This window comes from Hypanus sabinus, chromosome 10, assembly GCF_030144855.1.
Source record: "Hypanus sabinus isolate sHypSab1 chromosome 10, sHypSab1.hap1, whole genome shotgun sequence".
Lineage (NCBI taxonomy): Eukaryota > Metazoa > Chordata > Chondrichthyes > Myliobatiformes > Dasyatidae > Hypanus > Hypanus sabinus.
In genome coordinates, this window is record NC_082715.1 from 68,208,099 (window position 1) to 68,232,166 (window position 24,068).

The 24,068-nt window shown below is 41.8% G+C and overlaps 1 protein-coding gene across 1 annotated transcript in view; it reads left to right on the plus strand.

Annotated features, from left to right (window-relative positions):
* The window catches only part of dlgap2a (discs, large (Drosophila) homolog-associated protein 2a), a 517,146-nt gene that overhangs the window by 56,848 nt on the left and 436,230 nt on the right, over positions 1 to 24,068 (plus strand). Inside the window, exon 3 of the mRNA XM_059982028.1 lies at positions 5,072 to 5,191. The gene's annotated coding sequence lies outside the window, so the exon portion shown is untranslated. The remainder of the gene's footprint in view (positions 1 to 5,071; positions 5,192 to 24,068) is intronic.

Genomic DNA, 24,068 nt, shown 5'->3' on the forward strand with positions numbered 1-24,068 from the left:
TTTTAGGTGTTGTCGGCACAGTATGTGGCCAGGTGCTGAACCCTGTCCCTGTAGGTCATCTCATCAACCCCTCTAATCAGGCCAACCACCGTGGTGTCGTCTGCGAATTTGATTATGGAGTTAGAACCATGTACAGGAACACAGTCACAGGTGAAAAGGGAGTACAGAAGAGGGCTCAGCACACAGCCTTGAGGCACGCCAGTGTTCAGGGTGAGAGTGGAGGAGGAGAGGTTGTCTAATTTAACGGATTGGGGTCTGTTAGTTAGAAAGTCCAAGGTTCAATTGCAGAGGGATGAGCTGATACCAAGCTGGCGAAGTTTGGCGAACAGCTTGGAGGGGGTCACAGTATTGAATGCTGAACTAAAGTCGATGAACAGCATTCTGACATAAGAGTTGGGGCTGTCCAGGTGGGTCAGGGCAGAGTGAAGTGCCGTGGAGCTGGCATCCTCTGTTGACCTGTTGGTGCGATAGGCAAGTTGATGGGGGTCCAGGGTAGTGGGCAGACAGGATTTCAGATGTGATAGAACCAGTCTCTCAAAGCACTTTGCAATAATGCAATAAGGTTATTTTTAGTGATTTAGAGATCTCATAAAGTGAAGTCCTGCTTCACTTGGAAAGGCTGAAAGTTTATAATCCTCCAGAGCCAGACAACATGCATCCAAGGGTGCTTAAAGACGTCTGTGAGTATATATACAAACTCCTAACATGTACTTTTCAAAAGTAATTGCAATTGGTGAAATCCCTAAGACCTGGAAATGGGCTAATGCTGTTCTAGTATATAAGAAGGGTGTCCACACTGACCCTGGTAACTATAGACCAGTAAGCTTAACATGCATCGCAAGCAAGATAATGGAAACAATAATTAACAATGAATTGGAAAAGCAGATGATAAGAACAGACACGTTAGGTGAAAGCCAGCATGGGTTGAGAAAGGGGAAATCATGTTGCACTAATTTGCTGGAGTTCTATGAAGAGGCAACTAAAATTTATAATAACATTTTGATATCATTTACTTGGACTTTCAGAAGGCTTTTGACAAGGTACCCCATGAGAAGTTAATTATAAAATTACAGTAGGTAGGGATTCAGGGTAAGGTGTGTGAGTGGATGCAGAATCAGCTCAAAAATAGAAAACAAATGAGTTATAGTGGAGGGATCATTTCCATACCTGGAAGATTTCAAAAGTCGGCTTCTGCAGTGATCGGTTTTGGGGCCACTGCTGTTTTTCATTTACATTAATTACTTGGATAAGCATGTAAAAAATAAACTAGTAAAGTTTACTGATGACACAAAATTAGGGGGCAGGTTGATAATGTTCAAGCAGCAGAATCAATAGTTAGATCTAAACAGAATTCTGATGTTGGCAGATGAAATTTATTGTAAGCTGAAGTAAAGAATTGCACATAGGAAGTGGAAATTTTAAATATTAATCTACAATTGGGTGGGGTCTTGAGGTAAAAAGTGCACTGTATGAGAAGGATTTGGCTGTCCTGGTAGACTCATCACTATCAACATCTGGACAACGCACAGAAGTGATTAGGAAGGCAAATAGAATTTTGGGCTATATAATGCACTCAGTGGAGTTCAAGTAAAGAGACATTCTCCTTAAGCTGTATAATGCTCTTGTGAGGCCACACCTTGAATACTGTGTGAAGGATGTGAAGGCACTGGAGAGAGTCCAAAGAAGGGTGACAAGACTCTTTCCAGGTCAGCAGGGTATGAGCTATGAAGAAAAATGGGAAGAATTAAATCTCGTTAGCCTAAGTAGAATGAGAGGAGACATGATTGAAGTGTTCAAAGTCATTAAGGGTGTAAGTGAAGTGGATGCCAGCTGCAATTTCAAAATTAACCCATTGTCAAGGAAACAGGACCATAGGTGGAAACAGGTTAAAGGGAGATTTCAGACTAACATCAGGAATCATTTCTTTACACAGTGAGTTGTGGACACATAGAACAAACTACCTAGTTATGTAGTAGAGAGTAGTACCCTGGAGATTTCCAAACCTAAACTCAATAGTTATTTTAATACACTATATGAAAAGGAATTTGGCAAGCTTTGTTGGGCTGAATGGCCTGATATTGTCTTTCTGATGTTCTGTTCATCCCATTACTGCAAGGGTGTGGAGTCTTTAGAGAGGAAGCAGATGAGGTTCACCAGGATGATGCCTGGATTAGAGAGTACGAGCTAAAAGGAGAAGGTGGATGAACGAAGGTTGTTCTCTCTGGAACAGCAACAGCTGAGAGGAGATGTGATAAAAGTTTATTAGATTCTGAGTGGCATAGGTTAAGTAGACAAACGGAATCTTTTGCATACAATGCCAAATGCTAGAGGACATACAGTATCTTTATGGTGTCGGTGGGAAAGTTTAAAGTAAATGTGCAGGGAAGTTTTTATTTACACAGAGTTATGGGTGCCTTGAATAAGATGCCAGGACTAGTGGTGGAGCAAACATGATAGATGCTTTTAAGATGTTCTTATTTAGACCATAATCATAGTAGTGGTATTAGGCTATTCGTCCTTCAAGTCTGCTTTGCCATTCTATCTTGGCTGATTTATTTTATCTCTCTCAACACCATTCTGCTGCATTCTCCCCATAACCTTTGACACAGTTACTAATCAAGAACCTATCAATCTCTGCTTTAAACATCAAAGTTCATAGGCAATTCATTATCTAAGTATGCATATGTCACCATATACAAGTCTGAGATTCATTTTTCTGCAAGCGTACTCAATAATCACAATGGAATCAATGTAAGACTGCACCAACAGGATGGACAACCAATGTGCAAAAGACAACAAACAATAAATAAGCAAACAAACAGATAGATAGAGAGAGAGAACATGAGATAAAGAGTCCTTTAAAGTGAGTCAATAGGTTCTGGGAACTAATCAGTGATACCTAATGACTTGACCTCCCAGTGGTATGTAGCAATGAATTCCGTAGATTAATAATCCTCAGGGTAAAGACATTCCTCCTCTTTTTTGCTCTAAAGGGTTGTCCTCTATTCTGAGGATGTGCACTCTGGTTCTAGACACCATCACTATAGGAAAAATCCTGTACAATCCACTTTATCTAGGCCTTTCAATATTTGAGAGCTTTCAATGAGATCCATCCTCTTTCTTCCAAACTCCAGTGAGACAGGCCCAGAGCCATCAAACACTTCTCATATGTTAACCCTTTCATTCCAGAATCATTCTTGTGAAACTCCTCTGGACTCTTTGCAATTCCAGTACATCTTTTCTTGGATAAGGGGCCCAAAACTGCTCTCAATACTCCAAGTGTGGTCTAACCAATGCCTTACAAGGCCTCAGCATTATGTATTTGCCTTTATAAGACCATAAGGCAATAGCACATGATTATGCCATTTGACCCATTGAATCTGCTTTGCCACTCTGCTAAGAGAGGGACCTTTTCCCCTTTTCTGCCTATGTTATTGGTGCCAATATACAGCACGACCTCTGACTGCTGACTCTCCCTCTTGAGAATCTTCTACAGCTGTTCTGAGACACCCTTAACCCTGGCACCTGGGAGACAATACTCCATCCTGGTGTCTCTTTCATGGCCACATGTTCTACATGAATACATCTTCTTATCACTCTGACCCATGTGGTCTCTCTCCTGTTGTCTCAATACTCACATACAATGCTTTGCAAACTTTATGCTCTTCATCTAAAGATTCCCACATTTTGAGGAGATCTCCAAAACTCTTCTTCAAAAGCCTCAAATCTCTCATTTTGAATAAACTTCTTCGTATGACCATCTCTCCAAACAACCAACCCAAGTCAGTACTTATATCTGTTCTGTGAAACATTGAGACAAAGCTTAAACTAACTTTGCAGGATTTGTTTCAATTGCCTGCTGATAACACCAGAAGCTGCAACATGTGCATTCTAGTTAATAGTATTGCATTTGCATTAGTAAGTGGTGTGGAATTTTGTACGTGTGGTAAAAAGCAATGAAATGCAGCATACCCTTTGTAAGAGAGAATCATACCTTTATGAAGTTGTGACATGCATTATATTTTGAACGTGAGCATCTTTATGGAAGTATGGTATGGAGCTTTTTGGTACAAAAATATTGGGGTAAATCTTCGAAGGCCCACTTCCAATTATAATTCAAGATAACCTTTACAATACGAGTACAACAAAACTGTTCTAAAATTGTTCCATCACTGTCATGATACTGTTTAAAAAAGATAAATTGCAGCAATCAGTTATCAAGATTTTGTGAGTCATTGCAGTAAAAATACTAGGGCAAGTGAAATAAAGTCAGCTTTGGGAAAGTGTGCCCCTTCTGGACAAAATTCCATTTTCACTGCGGTTTTGACTCAAATTGCTCGACGTTGTTTTGAGAATATTTAGTGCGGTTTCTGGGTCCTGTGTAATAACATCTCTCTGCCTGATAAATATGTAGAACAGCACAGTATAGGAAAAGGCGTTGCTCTGCTGTTCAAGCTTATAACAGCTGATCTTTTATGTCTTCATATGGTCCATATCTCTCCATTTTCTGCACATCTATGTGCTTGTCTTAAATGCCTTTATATTCTCTGACTTCACCAACACTCCTGGCTGCACATTCAAGACACCGAACACTCTCTGTGTAAAGCAAAAATGATATTGCCACACACATCTTCTTTGAACTTTCACTCATGCACATCCTCTAGTACCAGCCACATTGACCCTAGAGGGAATGATATCTGCTGACCTTGCCTCTCATAATTTTATAAACCTGTACCTGGTCCCGAGAAGAAAACCTAAGTTTGTGCAGCCTCCCTTGAGAGTGCATGCTCTCTAATCCAAGCAACTTCTTAGTGAGCCTCTGCTGCACCCCCTCTAAAGTCTTCACATCCGTTATATTGCAGAGCAACTAAAAATGAATGCCACATTCCAGATGTGGCTAACCAGAGTTGTACACAGATTTTGCTTCAATACGGTATTAACCTGTGCGGTTGTTGCTCTGAGCTGTGTTTGTTTTTTTTGCATTGGTGTTTGTCTTGGTGCTTGCTCTATATTCAAATAGCTTTTTTTTTATTTTCTGCTCCTCCCCTCCCGTTTTCTTCTCTCACCGCAGGTCACTCTCCACCCCACGTCCTCTTTCAGCTTGGAGGATGTGATGACCTAGGTCGGGGACTTCTACATGACTGCTGTCACTGCCACTCTGTGATTGACTGGCGAAGAAGGTGCAATTCAGGTGGGGTGCCTTTCTTCCTCTGTACCGCCCCACAATCCCATCCCCACCTCCCTGACATTGTTCCCATATTACTTACCTTGGTAACTAGCAAGGAATGTTCAGAAGCAAGCCTTTGTCTAATTCTGATGTTTAGACTCAGAGAAGATCTCCACGCATCCCTTTTCATCTGACTTATGTTTTCCCAATCCTTTCTTCATCGAGCATAGAACACAAGAACTTAAATTTAACTAAAAAAGTACAACACATAGAACATAGAAATCTACAGCACATCACAGGCACTTTGGCCCACAATGTTCTGCTGATCATATAGCATACTCTGGAAACTGCCGAGAATTACCCTACCGCATAGCCTTCTAGTTTTCTAAGCTCCATGTATCTATCTTAAAAGACCCTATTGAATCTGCCTCCTCCACCTTCACCAGCAGTGCAGTCCATGCACCCACCACTGTCTGTGTGAAAAGCTTACCCCTGACATCACCCTTGTACCTACTTCCAAGAACCTTGAAACTATGTATGCCTTTTTTGTGTTATGTTAGCCATTTCAGCTCTGGGAAAAAGCCTCTGGCAAACCAGAAGATCTTAGACACTTCTAACAGGTCACCTCTTATTCTCTGTCACTCCAAAGAGAAAAGAGCAAGTACAAGTTCACTCAACCTATTCTCATAAGGCATGCTCTCCAATCCAGGCAACGTCCTTGTAAATCTCCCATTCACTCTTTCTACAATATTCACGTGCTTCCTGTAGTGAGATGACTAGAACTGAACACAGTACTTCAAGGTCTTATATAGCTGTAACATTGCCTCATGGCTCTAAGTGCTTCCTTATGCTCATCAGAATTTTTCTTTGCTGTATCTGCGATCGTGACTTGTAGCAAGTTCCCTGTTTGAACCAAAGTGTGCAAGGCTTCTTTTGAAATCCATAACAGAAGAAGTATTTATGTACACCCAGGAGAATTGGCATCCACTAAGAAAAAGATCACATCTACCTGCTCTTTATCAGGAAGTTGCAGTTTAAGTGGGAAACCAACTTTCTCACCTTTCTTGCAGGGTCCAAGTTCTTTTTATTCATTTTTCGGACTGAATTTCTTCCAGAAAGTAAACTATACTGGTATCACCTGTATTCCTTTGAACAATCAAAGAAAGACCCTTTGAAAAATAATCTATTACTGAAAAGTTAGCTACGACGTACACCGATTGAAAAGAAACCCAAAAAAAATCTATGGATCTCCCATTTCAGCCCGATTGTCCCATGCCAAGAAAAATTCTCATCTAAGTTAGACCCATTTGCCTGTGTTTGGCTCATTTCCCTCTGGACCTTCCCTACCATGTACCAGTCCATGTATCTTCTAAATGAAGTTATTGTACCTATGTCCAGCACTTCCTTTGGCAGCTCTTTCCATATACTGACCTTCCTCTGGGGAAAGTCAGTTCTGGGGAACTTCTGGGGAAAGAAGTTGTACCTCAGTTTTTGTTATTAAATCTCTCCCTTCTCAACTTAAACTTTTAGCCTTAGTTCTTGATTCTCCAACCCCAGGTAAAAGATCTTGAGCCTTCACCTTGTCTATGCCTCTCCTGATTTTATACACCTCTGTTAAGTGTCCACTCTTCCCAGTTTAGTAATGACTTTCTTATCGCAGAATGTTCAAAACTGTGACGATAATCCAAGTGTAGCCTCACCAGCATCCTGCACTGTGACCTTCCAGCTTCTATATTCAGTGACCTGGATGATGAAACCCAACATGTCAAAGCCTCCTTCACTGCCCTGTCTACCTATGACTCCACTGTCAGGGAATCATGTGCTTGTTCTTCAGGGTCTCTCTGTTCGACAACACTCCCCAGGGCCCTGTCATTCACAGGTCAATGTGAAAGCTACGCCAATATGTGTCACTAGAAATAATTCCTCATGCCCTTCCTCCAGGGCTAACTCAGGAATCTTCTGTAAAATACATCTCCAAACATGGGTAGAAAATGAACTCAAAGTATGTTGCAGAAACTTATAAAATTAAACAGCTCCATCATGGGTACTAGCCTCCATAGTATGCAAGACATTTTCAAGGAGCCGTGCCTTTGGAAGGCGGCATCCATCATTAAGGATCCTCACCACCCAGGACATGCCTTCTTCTCATTGTAACCATCAGTAAGGACATACAGAAGCCTAAAGACACACGCTCAGCAATTCAGGAACAGCTTCTTCCCCTCTGCCATCCAATGTCTAAATAGACATTGAACCCATGAACACTACCTCACTACTTTTTAATTTCTGTTTTTTCTCTGCACTACTTATTTTAACTTAACAATTTAATAAGTATATATACTTACTGCAGTTCAGTGTTTTTCCTCTATATTCATCTGTCATTGCACTGTTGCCATAAAGTTAACAAATTTAATGACATACTGTATGCCAGTGATATTAAACCTGTTTCTGATTCAGAAGTCAGGAATCGAGTGTTTAACAGTACAGTGGAAGGGCAGGTGCTTTGGCCCAGAATGTTATGCTGAAGTAATTAAGCTAATGGCACTTAATCATTTCTGCCTGCTGACTACTCTATGTTTCTCAATCATATAATCTTCTATCAGGTCTTCCCTCAGTCTTTGTGTTTCCAGAGAAAACAACCAGGTTTGTCCAACCCTTCCTTACAGCATAAGCTCTACAATCCAGGCAGCATCCTGGTGTACCCTGTCCAAACCTCCTCATTGTACTTGTAATGAAGTGACCACAAATGAATGCCTTCAATTAGCAGCTAGTGCTATTTCTTGGCCACTTTTGCATGTTCAAATGATTCAGTAATTGATTCTAGAACTATCTAATCTGAGGTCAGCCATGATAACATGTGCCAGTTTGCTCTAAAGTATGCTTTTGTCACTGCTGAAGTCACAGAAAAAAGGACAGCCAAGTTTTAATTCTTATGAATACAGAGTAGCAGGCAGTGGCATATGTCAGGTATGGCACGTACCCTGAGTGTCACTTGAAGGGGGGCGCCACTGAGCAGTTTCTATTAAAGTCAGACAAGCCATCCTTGGATAGTGAAAAAAGAATTTTCTTCAGATGCATGATCTGTCTTTGATTATCATGGGTGAGAAGCACTAGGGTGGCCTTATTTCAGAGCATTGTGTAAGAAGACCATGAAACGTTTCTTCACAACGGAGAAAGAAAGTGGAGCTGAAGGACGGAACAGAAGAAAGTCGGAGGCGGAGGAAGCCAAGAAGTCGAGCAAGTTCTTCATGCCCTTTTTTGAAAAGCTCGGAACAAGTAGTTCAACAGGTTCCATGGAGTCGCCTGCACCTGCTACAAGTTTGTTAGAATCCGAAGGTGGATCAAGTACAAATGTGTCACAAGCCAAGGAGGAAGTCAAGTCAGGTAAATCCGAGTATGACGAGATTAAGAGCGAGGCTGCCACAGAGAACGTGGACATGGCAGGAGGGGAAGTCATTGGTGGTGGTGGTGATGTTAAGTTTATTGACAAGATTTTACCTGACGTGATTGAACCTGATGACACTGAACCTCGTGAACTGGATGGTGTCAAAGAGCCTCGAACTGTGATTGAACAGCATGGCTTTGGACTTCTGATGTTCGATAAGGATACTGGAAAAGCAATTCTGCCTGACATGTTGAGAACAGAAATAATAAAGCTGGGTTTGAAGTATTTCCAGAACAGTGAGGGGTCTTTCCTACCAACAAATAACCGCTCAATGTACAAAACTTGGTTCAAGAGGAAATTGGGAAATGGTTGTGGTGAGGAAGTAACTCACTCCTGGCTGGTCTATTCACCTTCTAAAAAGTCTGCATTTTGTATCTGTTGTCTTCTCTATTCCCAGTCAGACCATCAATCCTCATTGGAGCAGGAAAGTGGATTCAACCAGTAGAAAGCACCTGAAAGGATTAGTGTTCATGAAAATGCCAAGAATCATCGGGAATGCTTCACACAGTGGAAAGAAATTTATTTGGAAACCGAGGAGTTATTGATGTGGTATTTCAGCCACAGATTGAGAAGGAAAAGCAGAAGTGGTGTGATAGCTTGACAAGAATTCTTCATTGCATAAAATTCCTTGTGACTCAGAACCCGGCTTTGTGAGAACACAGGGAGCCACTTCAGCTAAACGATGACTCCAATGTGGGAAATTTCCTTGGCTTACTGAAACTACTGGCCATCTTTGACCCTGTCATAAAAGAACCCGTCACTCATTTGGAAAGTCATCCTGGATCCACGTCTTATCTTTCACCGGGTGTCCAGAATGAATTCATTCACATGATGGCAACCACTGTTCGCCAGTGTTTACTGAGATGCATTCATAAAGCAAAGTACTATGGTCTCATGTTCGACTCAGCTCCTAATCAGGTACACCGTGAGCTAATGTCAGAAGTAGTGAGGTATGTGGAAGTTGATTTTGAGAGGAAAACAGTCTGTGATAGAGAGTCCTTCCTTGGTTTTATCCAGATAAGCCAGAAGGATGCTGAGAGTTTAGTTGAAGACACCTTGATACAGCTAGAGAAGGATGAAATGGAGCTACAAGATTGTTGGTCACAGTGCTATGACAAAGCTGCTGTGATGGCTGGACACAGAAGTTGTGTTCATCAAAGAATAAGTGAGAAAAACAACCTGGCAGTGTTTGTGAATTGCGACAATCACTCACTCAACTTGGTGGGTGTACATGCAGCCAAGAACAATGATGGTCACGTTTTTTGGAACCACCAAAGTTCTCTACGTGTTTTTTTCTCATTCAACACAGCACTGGGAAGAACTCAAAAACGGCGTGCCTCCATAGGTCAAGGCAGACTCTGTGATCTTGCTCTGCTGAGTGTAGAAAGAGAAGAAACTGAAAAAACTGACTTTGATCACATTGTAGACCAATTTGTATCAGTGAAAGCAAGAAAAGTGCAGTTATAATTTTCATTTAGTGCCATAATTTGTTAATTAAAAGATTAACGAGCTTGACTTGTATTTTTGATCTGATATTATGGTAAAGTTATCTGAAAGATGGGTATCAGATGTTTGGACAGGGGCGCATTTTAAGTGCTTACCGAAGGCACTATTTTCCATAGATTATTGCAATGCTCAAGCCTTTTACTTAGGGCAGCCAAATTCTACCCTAATTTGATTGTAGCTTACTGGAATCTAAATTCCATTGAAACACCTTCACAGAACTTAGAGGAATTAATCTCTGTTGACCTTCTTTATTGGTGTTTCAGCACGTGAGTTCCAAGTTTGAGTCAAGAAATTTTTGTCAACTCCTCTGAGTACTCAAGCTCTAGCTTTAAATTCATATTCCCAAATTCCAATCCTCTGAACTGCCCCATCTGAGAAGACAATTTCTTTCTTACCTTTGATAGCAAATCCTTGATCTTAAATGGTTCAGAAAGACCAACCTTTAATTTTCTGTACCAGAGAGCATACGACCCTTACCTGTTTCCTGGTATGTATTTGGTGATGAGACTTTTAGAAAAATCTTACTACAATTGTTTAAGGTTACACAAAAAAATTGAAGAAGCACCATGAATAAAGCTCAAAAATATCAAACTACTAGTGATATATCATCAAGATACTCAGAAGAAACTTCACTCAGGGAAACTCATGGAACTTCTTGTCACTTGGAATAAATGCGGCAAATGGTATAGATAAATTTAATGCTAAGTTTTACTGAACAAAGTGGGAGGAAGGAACAAAGTATTTTCATTGGATCATGGAGATAGATTGGAGGACACATACTACAAAAATATTGCATGACCCTTTTGGCATGAAAGGTCTGTAGTACTGCAAATGTTATTTATTAATGTTAATATTGGGTAAAAGGATAATATTATCATAATGAATATGCACTGCCATAAGACATAGGAGCAGAATTAGCCCATTCAGCCCATCTAATCTGCTCCACCATTCCATCATGGCTGATCCCGGATCCCACTCAACCCTTTACACCTGCCTTCTCACCATATCCTTTGATGCCCTGACCGATCAAAAAACGATCAACTTCTGCTTTAAATGTATGCCTGAACTGGCCTCCACAGACTGACAGAACATTCTACAGATTTACTACTCTCTGGCTAAAAAAATTCCTCCTTACCTCTGTTCAAAAAGGTCACTCCTCAATTTTGACCCTCCACCATAGGAAACATCCTATCAACATCCACCCTATCTAGTCCTTTCAACATTTGGTAGCTGTCAATGGGATCCCCCAGTGTTCTTCTGAATTCCAGTGAGGACAGGCCTAAAGCTGCCAAAAGCTACTCACATGTTAACCCCTTCATTCCAGAATTATGTTCGTGAACCTCTGGATTTTCTCCAATGACAACACATCCAATCTGAGATATGGGACTCAAAACTTTGAACAATACTTCTAGTGCAGCCTGACTGGTGTCTTAAAAAAGCTCAGCATTATTTCCTTGCTTTTATATTCTAATACCCCTAAAATAGATGCCAACAGTGCATTGGCTTTCTTTACCACAGACTCAACCTGTAAATTAACATGCTGGGAGTCTTGTTTGAGGACTCCTAAGCCCCTCTGCACCTCTGAAATTTGAACATTCTCCCCATTTAAATAATAGTCTACACTATTGTTCCTTTTACCAAAATGCGTTATCATACATTTCCCAACACTGTATTCCATCTGCCACTTTTTTGTCCATTCTTACAATTAGTCTAAGTCCTGCTGTAATTGCATTGCTACCTCAGCACTAGCTACCCCTCCACCTATCTTCGTATCATCCACAGATTTTGCCATAGAGCCATCAATTCCATTATCCAAATGATTGACAAACAATGTGAAAAGAAGTAGTCCCAATACTGACCCCTGAGGAACACCACTAGTCACTAGCAGCCAACTAGAAAAAGCTCTTTTTACATCCACTCACTGCCTCCTGGCTGTCAGCCATTCCTCTATCCATGCCGGTATTTTTCCTGTAATGCCATAGGATTTTATCTTGTTAAGCAGCCTCAAGAGGGGCACCTTATCAAACGCCTTCTGAAAATCCAAGTAAGTGACATCCACTACCTCTCCTTTGTCCACCCTGTGTTTTAGTTCCATGAAGAACTGTAACAGATTTGTTCAGGAAGATTTCCCTTGGCAGAAACCAATGCTGACTTTGACTTAATTTATCATTAATCTCCAAGTACCTCAAAACCTCATTCTTAATAATAGACTCCAACACTTTCCTGATCACTAACATTGGGCTAACTGGCCTATAATTTCCTTTCTTTTGCCTTCCTCCCTTCTTAAAGAGTGGAGTGACATCTGCAATCTTCCAGTCCTCCAGGACCAAGCCAGAATCAAGTGATTCTTGAAAGAATCAAGACTGTGATATCGTCACTGATGAGTCGAACCCTGAATTCTATAGAGCATCATCTAAAATAGTGTCCGATCACAAACCATGTACTTTACATCCAAATTACTGAAAATCCCAAGGCTGAATCAAGCAGCAGCCAATAACTCAATGCTTTTAAATTAATCTATAATTCACAAAGAGAATCCAGGAGACATTGATTTTACATAAATATGCCATTGATAATGAGTCCTGATTTATAAGAAGCATAAAAGCTCAAAGCTCACTTTCTGCTAGTCAGTGCAATAATAGAAATTAACCTGAAATGCACATCTATTTATCTGAGCATTACTGTTTTCAATCAGAATTTCAATGTTGAATCATAGAGCCATGGAATTTGGCACATCTGGTCTATGCCAACCAAGGAGGAAACTGAGGTAGCGCCATTTGCTCACGTTTTACACATTTATCCAAACACTTCCAATCCCTGTACCTGCCCAAATGTATTTTAAATGTTGTTAATGTACCTTTTCCAACCATTTCCTCTAGCAAATCATTCTATATATTCACCATTCTCTGTATATATATTAAAAAGAAAAGTTACACCTCAAATTGCTGTTAAATTTCTCCTCTCACACCTTAAAACTATGCCCTTTAGTTTTAAGTTCCCCTTCCCTGGGAAAAAACACTGTACATTCACCCTATCTATGACATCCATGATTTTATCCACCTCTGTATGATTCCTCCTACAGTCCCTGTACAGTCCTACTGTACAGTCCCCTATACTCCAATAAATAAAGAACCAGCCTTCTGAACCTTACCCTTCAAGCCAGGCCCTTGTGTCTGGGTGGGCTGATTTCTGTTTCTGTGCTGGATCCCTCTATTTTTAGGTCAGATTGGGACAGTCAGAGAGAATTACATCTGTTTCCCTATCCTTTCTCTTAGGGTTTTAAATTACAGGCAGTAAGAGAATTTCCTTCACTATTTCTGCTTGTTGTGGCAGTCTATGAAGGAACTTTGCACCTTGGCCACGACACTGCATGCAAGATTTACTGCATTATATTTTTCTTGCTAGGCAGGAGAGTGACATAAACCAGATCAGTCACTCAGATGCACATGAAAGTATCAAGCAAATGACAGAATCCTGGCTTATCCAGGGCAACACATTCATTACTTTCTTTATGGTGGGGAGGCGAGAGTTTCACAAGAAAAGAATATTTACTAGTTGGCGCATTTCCAATCATAATGCATTTTCCTTTATTGATTATTCAAACTTGAAAAAATGGCTTAAAAAACCTAACAGAATTACCATTCTAAACTATCAAGTGACGATGTTGGTCTAGCTCCTTAGACCCATTCTCTTGCAATTACTGATGGGTTGAGTAGCATTATGGCCTTCTCTCCAGAGGCCTTGAACATTAATGCAAAGACCATCTCTGCAGCAGGGATTTAAATCTTAACAGTTAGGTATCTAGTGAGGAAGGCTGTCAAATGGTAGAGCAGGATTTTGATCAATTGGAGATTAGTGCAGAGAAATAGCAGATGGAATTCACTCCAGACAGCGTGAGATATTACCCTTTGGGAGGTCAAATGTTTGAGCAAGGATCCAGAAGAGCATTGATGCACAGAAATATGTAGGGGTACAAGTCCATAAAGCCAGACTTTATTATGGAAAATCATAATGCAACCTTAAAATTGTCAGGCCACATGTGTAGTGTGCAGAGTATAGGAAGGATTTAGGGGTTCAGAGAAAGTGCTGAATCAAAATTGAAAAGGGTGACAAATACAGGACGGAAGGTATTATATCTGAATGCATGCAGTATATGAAATAAGGTAGATGATCTTGAAGTGCAGTTAGAGACTGGCAGGTATGACGTTTTGGGCATCACAGAATCATGACTGAAAGACAATTGTAGCTGGGGGCTTAATATCCAAGGATACACAATGTATTGAAAGGACAGGCAAGCAGACAGAGGAGAAGGAACGGCTCTGCTATTAAAAGTTTAAATCAGGTCTTTAGAAAGCGGTGACATAGGATTGGAAGATGTAGAATCCTTGAAAACTCAAAACATGTCAAACCTTGTAGTGGATGGTCTACAGCAGAAGAAGACCAAGGACATACTGCATACTTACTGATAGTATATCAAAACATAGAGATATACAGTGAAATTCTGAAGGTGGAGGGTAAACAGCCACAAGTCATGGTACATATTGGTTCCAACAACATAGGTAGGAAAAGGAAGGAGGTGCTGAGGAGAAAATATAAGGTGTTAGGCAGAAAGTTGAAAAGCAAGACCTCCAGAGTGGTAATTTCTGGATTGCTGCCTATGCCACGTGCCATGAAGTTAAGAATAGGATAATTTGGCAGATGAAAATGTGACTGAAAAATTGGTGCTAGAGGCAGAGTTTCAGACTTCTGGATCATTGGGAACTCTCTGGGGAAGGTATGATCTGCACAAAAAGGATAGGTTACACCTGCATCCGAAAGAGACCAATATGCTTGCTGGCAGTTTTGTAAGAGCTGTTCAGGAGGACTTGCACTTATGTGGAAGCTGAGTGGTGAGAACTGGAGTGATAGGGCTAAGGATGGGGCAGTTAGTATACAATTAGGTGCGGTGCATAGTGAGACTGAGGGAAGACGAGCAGATGATAGGGCAGTCAGAATTGCAGTCAGTGAGATAAGTTAAAGTGTAACAAGGGGCCAAAATCAAAATGGGTGATTAATACAGGACTGAAGATGTTATATTTGAATGCAAACAGTATATGGAATTAGGTAGATGATCTTATAGAGCAGTTAGAGACTGATAAGTATGATGTGGGCATCTCTGAGTCATGGATGAAAGAAGGTCATAGTTGGGAGCTCAACATCCAAGGACACAAATTGTATTGAAAGAACAGGCAGGTAAGCAGAGGGGGTGAAGTGGCTGTATAAGTAAAAAATGAAATCAGTCCCTTTGAAAGTGGTGACATAGGATTGGAAGATGTAGAATCCTTTTGGGTAGAGTTAAAGAAATGCAATGCTAAAAAGGCGCTGATGGGAGTTATTGTCAAAAACATTCAGATAATGTGGAGTGAGAGACACACACACACTGAAGCAGGTGAACAGTTCACTGACTTTAATGAGAACTGTTGCAGAATTTAAAGGCAAAGATAAACAATAAACACTAGGCCAAACAGGACTGTTAACTAAAACACTCAAACTGAAAGTTAAAGACCAACACTGTGGATGGATGCAATAACTAAATACTAAACGAATACTGCTCCTTTATAGCGTCAGTTTCCTGGACAAGACAAGGGTAAGTAGGAAGCATAAATATTGCTGTGCTTTTGGTCCAGTCTTGACAAGACTAGAATAAAAAGAGAGGAGTTAAATACCACCATAATAAAACAGTAATTAGCTGGAATGTGCATACACACGAACATGATTGGCAAAGCTGTGCAGGTGCGTAGATCCCACAGCAGGGTCCATGATTGTGACAGTGACCCTTCCCTAGCCACAGTTCCCAAGGTGCCCACTGGAAGTCCTAGATGAGAGATTTGTCCAAGATGCCATCAGCCAGGGTCCAAGAACATCTCTCAGGACCATACCCCTCCCAAACCATGAAGTACTGGACCTTGCCCTGCATTGGTAGGATGTCAGGAGGTGCTGCTCAGCTTAGATGAGGGAACTATCCACCAAGAAGTGAGGAAGAGGAGGTGGGGTTACTGGAGCCGGGGGTGGGGTGGGGGGAAGGTAGTAACTGGCTTGAGCTGGAAAGCATGGAACACTGGATGGATCTTTATTGATCATGGTACACGCAAAATGTATGACACGTTGGCGACAGCCTTTTCCACTACAAATTGTCCTTATAGCATGGGGTCAGCTTGCGGCTCTTCAGTTTCAGGAAAAGATTCCTCAATGCCAACCAAACTTTCTCTCCTGGTTTGAGAGGTTTCATCAATCGGTGGAGCCGATCAACCTGCTGGGCATGTTGTTTCTGAGTGTACAACAGAGAAGCCCTGACTCATCTCCATATGCACTTGTAGCTTCGGATCAACTGTTCAGCAGCAGGAACTGCCACATCTCCTGGTCAGAGCAGTGCCTGGAATGCCTTAAGGGGAACATGCCAATGGAGAACGACTGGAGGTTATTGTGGGCAATCTCTGAAAAAACCAGTTGGGAGCTCCAGGATGTGGGATTGGAAGAGGACTATCTCCAGCTCCTGATTCACTCTTTCAATCTGGCCTTAGATTGGAGGTGGAAACCAGATGAGAGACCACCTGTGACTCCCACAAGAGAGCAAAAAGCCTTCCAAAAATGGGATGAGAATGTGGCCTTAGATCAAACACTATGTCCTGAGGGAAATTGTGCAGCCTGAACATATGTTGAACCATGAGGATGGCACTCTCACAAGCTGATGTGAGCTTAGGAAGTGCAATGAGGTGGGCAGCTTCAGAGAATCGTTCCATGATGATCAGAATGGTAGTGTTTCCATTAGACAGAGGCAGACCAGTGATGAAATCCACCATGAGATAGGACCAGGGGCAGTGGGGCACAGCCAATAGACATAGCATACCCACAGGGCGCTGGCATGATGGCTTATTCTGAGCACAAGTGGGACAAGAAGAGACGAAGTCGTGGACATCTTGCGACAAAGATGGCCACCAAAATTATCTCTTGAAAAACTCTCTGTCCATTGACTTCCAGGACAGTCAACCAGACAGGAGGTGTTACCGTATTCTGACATTTTGGAATGCACCGTAGCAGAGTCAGACAGCCATTTGAGAGGTCCCCCATCTGTTGGGTGGTGTTCACTTCTGCCTCTATTTCCCAAATCACCAGAGCAGCAATTATGAGTGAGGAAAGATGGGCTCTGGATTGGCATTAGCATTGACTCATTCAGCTGCTGGGAGACAGCTGCTGGGATAATTGGTAAGGATGAAATTAAACTGGGTGATGAAAAGAGCCAAACAGGCTTAGCAGGAGTTAAGTTTCTTAACATCATGACTTTAGGAGAGCTTCTTGTGATCTGTCCAAACCAAAAGGGATGCTCTGCCCCCTCCAGCTAATGCCATGGAGATGTTCAAACACAGAGGCAAGCAGGGGAAGAGGATACTGGTTCTTTATGGTGATATTGCTTAGGAGGTGATAATCAATGCAGGGACAGAGCTTACTATTCTTTTGGCACACAAGAAAGAAGCCCGCCCCTGTTGGTGAGGTTGACAGATAGATAAACACCAAGGCCACTACCTCCTTGATGTACTCTTCCAAGGACATGATACCTGAACAAGTTAGAGAAAAAAGCCAGGCCCAGGGAGGACCAGTATTGGGTAGGAGGTCTATGGTGCAGTCATATTGCCAACATGGAGGCCAGGAGGTGGCCTTCTTTTTACCAAAGACCTCAAGAAGATCAGCATATTCAGCTGGAATGCCAGATGTCCACATCAATGGTTAGCACAGGAGTACATTCATGGGCCGGATCTTGAGCTAGAAGCAGACAGGTAGACAGGCATACCAGTCTCCCTTCCTGGAGTGTTTTAAAGGACCAATCAATCCGGATAACCAGGGTAGGCAAAGCACCAGTAGAAGTTCAGGCAAATCAACCAGCTAGAAGGAGAGTTGTTCCCTATGGTTCCCTTCCAGCATAAGTTGAAGGGGTTCGGTGGAAAGTTGCATCAGGCCGGTGCCAAGAAGTCAACTATCCAGGGCCTTGACATCAATCTTTTCTCTCGATTTCACAGTCATTACTCCCCATCTTTGAGCCAAAGAGATGTCCATGAATTTCCCGGCTGCCCAAGAGCCAATAAATGCCTGAAATTCATGAGTCCAAGACCTCCACTACAAGGAAGTTGGGAGGATTTCATTATTAGGGGAAACCAACTGTAGGGAGAATGGACCCAGCAGGACTCCTGTCGCCTCCCATTAAAAGTATCCTGGGACTTAACACCCGGACTGCCACAATAGAGGCAGGAGCCCGTTCAACGCTGATCTCATTCCCTCTGAGATAGGCACATGTGCCCCACATGTACAGGTTTCTCCATGGGCCGGGTACTGGTGATGAGAGAGCAGGTAAGGTAATTCAAACAGTAAGAAGCTCAAGACATTCTTTTCCTGAGCCACTCAGTTACCTGGTCATCAATCTGAATAGCCAGATTAATCAGGTCATCCAGTTGTGCTCATCATAGACAGCGATCTCATGCCAGACACTTGTGTTCAGTCCAGACAGTGAAGGGGGATCTCTCGTTCCATTCCGTCTCCAACACAAGCTTGTGGAATTTAACTGCATAATCCCTCACCACCCTTCTACAGTGGTACAGTTCCAGGAGTCAGTGGGCGGCCTCCTGACCCCATACTGGAAGGTCAAAAACACTCCTTAACTCAGCAACAGCGACTGGGCTGTGGGGGGGATCTTGCTCCCATAAAGCATTGACCATGCTGAGTGGAGGTCCATCCAGAAGATGTACCAGTTTATGCACATAATCTCCAAATTGACCAAGCTGGGCCTGTAAAGTCAGTTCACACTGGGTAATGAAATTCCTGCAGTCAATGGAGTCACCAGATTATCTTTCCTGGTGGAGGAATAATTGGATCTTGTAAGGACATGGGAGTCAATTCTGGTCAAGGAAGGGGAGTTGGGATATTTGTGACCGAGGTTGTTGGGGAAGCAGAGAAGGAAGATTTGTGAGATGCTGGGAGTGGGATTGATGTGACTAAAGGCTTGCTGAATAGTATTTGTGAGAATGTTACTGGCTGTTGGCTGACACCGGCTGTCTGCTGTAAGCTCGTAAACTGCAGCTCTGAGAACAACGATCGCTGCCACCTGGTTCTGATTATCTGCAGTGAGCTACTCAACTGTTGTTGCAAGGGAATGACACCTGTTCCTTTGGCTGAGACCGGGCTAGTCAACTGAGATTATCTGCCATATTGCTCCAGTCACTTCTCCCAACACAGATTTGATCGCCTATAATTTCTCCCCTACTTGGCAAATGAATCTCAAGGCCAAGGCCATCTGTTCTCTCTGTGCTTGGTCCATTTGCATTGTTGAGACTTGCTGTCAAAAATGTTCATGTATGGCCCTAATGTGGAGACAGATACAGTAAAGTGGGTCAACAGTTCACTGACTTTAATGAGAACTGTTACAGAATTTAAAGGAAAAGAAAAACAATAAATGAGCTGTTAACCTAAAACTCTCAAACAGAAAGTTAAAGGCTAACACTGTGGCTGGAAGCAACAATGAAATACTAAATGAATACTGCTCCTTTACAGCATTAGTTGAAATGGTTAAGAGCAAGGGTAAACGGGGAATGTAAAAGTTGCTGTACTTTTGGTCATGTCTTGGCAAGACTAGAACAAAAACAAGGGAGTTCAATACCTCAATAATGAAACAGTAATTAGCCGGAACATGCATACTCATGAGCATAATTGCCAAACCTGGTGTATAGACCCTGCAGTAGAGTCTGTGTTATGACAGTTGTACAGTATACAGAGGTCCCAATAGTAACCAGAATACAGGCTACAAATTACAATGGAAGATTGAAAAGGCATGTAAAAAAGGCAATGTTACAATAATTATGGGGGATTTCAATATACAGGTAGATTCAGAAAACCCAGTTAGTCCTGGATCCTAAGATAGGAATTTTTAGAATGCCTACAACATGGATTTTTCAAACAGCTTGTGGTCGAGCCCAGTATGGTAATGTCAATTCCAGATTGGGTATTATGTAATGAACCATATTTAATTTGGAAGCTTAAGTTAAAATACTTCTTAAGAGACAGTGATATGATTGAGAAAGAGAAGATAAAATATGAAGTATCATTATTGCAGTGTGACCAACATATTAATGCAGCTATAAAGAAGGCAAGGCAGCTGCTATATTTCAGTAGGAGCTTGAGAAGATTGGGTATGTCACCAAAAACACTCACAAATATCTGCAGATGCCATGGAGAACATTCTAAGTGGTTGCATTCACTGCCTGTTGTGGTGTTGTTGAGGGCTACTGAACAGGATTTCAGTAAGCTGAACAACTGTAAGAGTCTGTCAGCTCCATCACTAGCCTTTGTAGTGTTCAGGATGTCTTCAAGGTGCAGTGCCTCAAAAAGGCAGAGTCAAACAATAAAGCCCCCCATCACCCAGGACATAACTTCTACTCAGTGCTACCATAAGGAAGGAGGTACAGAAGTCTGAAGACACACATTCAACGATTCAGGAACAGCTTCTTCCCCTCTGCCATCAGATTTCTGAATGGGCAATGAACCCATGAACACAAACTCATTACTTTTTTATTTCTATTTTTTGCACTACTTAAACTATTTAATATATATATTCATACTGTAATTCACAGTTTCTCCTCTCTTATTATGTATTGCAATGTACTGCTGCTGCAAAGTTAACAAATTTCATGACATATGCCAGTGATATTAAACCTAATTCTGATTCTGAATAAGTAGACTTACAGAGGCATGAGAGAAGAGCTGGCCAAAGATGCTTGGAAGTGGACACTAGTAGTGACAATGGCAGAACAGCAATAGCTGATGTTTCTGGGGAGCTCAGAAAGCACAGAAGAGATACTTCCCAAAGATCAAGAAGTATTCTAATGGAAGGATAATGCAATCATGGCTGACAAGGGAACTCAAAGACAGCATAAAAGCAAAAGATAGGGCAAAAAATAGGGGGAAGGTAGAGGATTGGAAAGCTTTAAAAAACAGAAAGCAACAAAAAAAGCCATAAAAAGAGAAAAGATAAAATATTTTAAAAAGTTAGCCAATAAGATAAAAGAGGATACAAAATGATTTTTTCAGATGTATAAGTAAAAGAGACGAAAGTGGAGGGAACAAAGAAATGGTGGACTATATTATATCAGTCTTCACTGTGCAATACACAAGCAGAATACTAGAAATGCGAGACTGTCAGGGGGCAGAAGTGAGTGCCATTTCTATTAGAAAGGAGAAAGTGCTTGTGGAGCTGAAAGGTCACCTGGATCAGATGGACTATACCCAAGGCTTATAAAAGAGATAGCTGAAGAGATTGTGGAGACATTAATAATGAAATTTCAAGAATCACTAGATTCTGGAATCATTCCTGTGGACTGGAAAATTACAAATGTCACTCCGCTCTTTAAGAATGGAGGGAGGCAGAAGAAAGGAAATTATTGGCCAGTTCGTCTCAGTGAGTGGAAAGATGCTGGAGTCTATTATTAAGGACAAGGTTTCGGGGTACTTGGGAGCGTATGATAAAATAGACCAAAGTCAGCTTGGTTTCCTTAAGGGGAAATCTTGCCTGACAAAATGGTTGGAATTCTTTGAGGAAGTAACATGTAACATAGACAAAGGAAAGTCAGTGGATGTTGCTTTCTTGGATTTTCAGAAGGCCTTTGGCAAGGTGCTGCTTTACAAGGTAAGAGCCCGTGGTATTACAGCAAAGATACTATCATGGATAGAAAATTGGCTGACTGGCAGGAGGCAAAGTGTGGGAGTAAAGGGGGAATTTTCTGGTTGGCTGCCATGAGTATTTGTTTTCTGCAGGGGCCAGTGTTGGAACTGCTTCATTTTTCATTATGTGTTAACAATTTGGATGATGGAGTTGGTGGCATTGTGGCCAAGTTTGCTGATGATATGAAGAAATGTGGAGGGGCAGGTAGTGTTGAGGAAGCCAGATCTCTTGCAGAATGACCTAGACAGATGGGGGAATAGGCACAGAAGAGACAGATGGAATATAATGTAGGGAATTGCGTGGTCATGCACTTTGGCAGAAGGAGTGAACTATTTTTTAAACAGGAAGAAAATTCAAGAATCAGAGGTGCAGAGTGACTTGGCAGTCCTCATGTAGGATTCCCAAAAGATAAACTTTTAGGTTGAGTTGGTGATAAGGAAGACAATTGCAATGTTAGCATTCATTGTGAGAGGACCAGAATACAAAAGTAACAATGTAATTCTGAAGCTTTATAAAGCATTGGTCAGACCACATTTGGAGTATTGTGAGCAGTCTTGGACCCCTAATCTAAGAGAGGATGTACTGCTTTTGGAGAAAATCCAGAGGAGTTTCACGAAAACGATCCCAGGAATGAAAGGGTTAGCATATGAGGAGTGTTTGATGGCTCTGGACTTGTACTTACTGGAGTTCAGAAGAATGAGGGGGAATCTCATTAAATCCTATCGAATATTGAAAAGTCTGGATAGGGTAGATGTGGAAAGCATGTTTCCTCCAGTGGGGAAACCTAAGACAAGAGAACATGGCCTCATAATTGAGGGACATCAATTTAGAAAAGAGATGAGGAAATATTTCTGTAGCCAGATGGAGGTGAATCTGTGGAATTCTTTGTGACAGATAACTGTGGAGGCCCAGTCATTGAGTATATATTAGGCAGAGGTTGATAGGTTCTAAATTAATCAGGCAGTCAAAGGTTACGGTGAGACAGCAGGAGAATGGGGTTGAAAGGAATAATATCCTGGCCATGATGGAATGGTGGAACAGACTCGATGAGTCAAATGGCCTAATTCTGCTCTTAAATCAGACACAGTCATGGGGAGTATGTACAAACTACTTACAGACAGCACTGGGAATTGACCCCGGTCAGTGATTGCTGGTACTGTAAAGCGATTGCAATTGCTGCTAAGCTTCCCTGCAATACGTAGAAAATTTGGTGCAACATTGTAATCTGAAGGGCCTGTTCCTATGCCTGTTCTTTGTACACAAAGCCTAACCAAACTAGTTGCTCCTGCCTGCATTCCATATTCTCTGCGCATTCATGAATCTGTCAAAGAGCTCTTGTATTTCCCTCCACCACCACCACTGCAACATATTCCAGGCGCCCACCACTCTTCAGCAACCAGTTATTCAATTTGACATAAAAGCTGACAATATCGCCTTGAAAATATGGATCATTTTTCCTTCCTTGGGAGCGTTCTCTCCTGAAAAGCAATCATCTACTCAGAGGTGTATTGCAATGTACAGCTGCTGCAAAGCAAATCTACTCAGAGATCAACCACCGCCTGAGTACTACTCGTGGAGCCTATGCAAGATTAAAGAAAAGAGTCTTCAAAGACTACAACCCACATGGCCCAAGCAAATCTCCTTGTCTATAGAACTTCCTACGTCACTGTCGGCCGGCTGACGGCATAGTGGCATCAGCGTCGGACCTTGTAGTGACCACCAGGTTTCAGATGCCCAAGACTCGCCATATGATGAGCAATCACCAAAAAGGTCGGTGCAAAAAGCTTGTCATGACGGCGCCCTGATGACTCCACCAGGAGTTAAGGACACACACACACACACCACTGTATGGAGCTGAATCATGGGCCATTTATAGTGGACTCTTGAAAGTCCTGGATCAATACCATCAAACAGTCTTCTGAAAGATTTTGAAGATTATCTGGAACAACAGACACACTAACACCAGCCTAGTGGAGGAGTCCAACATGACTAGTATCTCCACCACGATAAAGAAACACCAACTCCAACGATTGCGTCACAGTACTTGAAAGCCTAACTCACGTCTCCCTGAACAAATTCTTGACTCACAGTTGAAGGAAAGTCAGCAGGCCCCTGGTAGGGAAAGGAAACACTTCAAACACAACATCAGGATAAGCCTGAAGAATTTCAACATTACGTCTAAAAACTGGGAAGGCAATGCACTCAATATGATA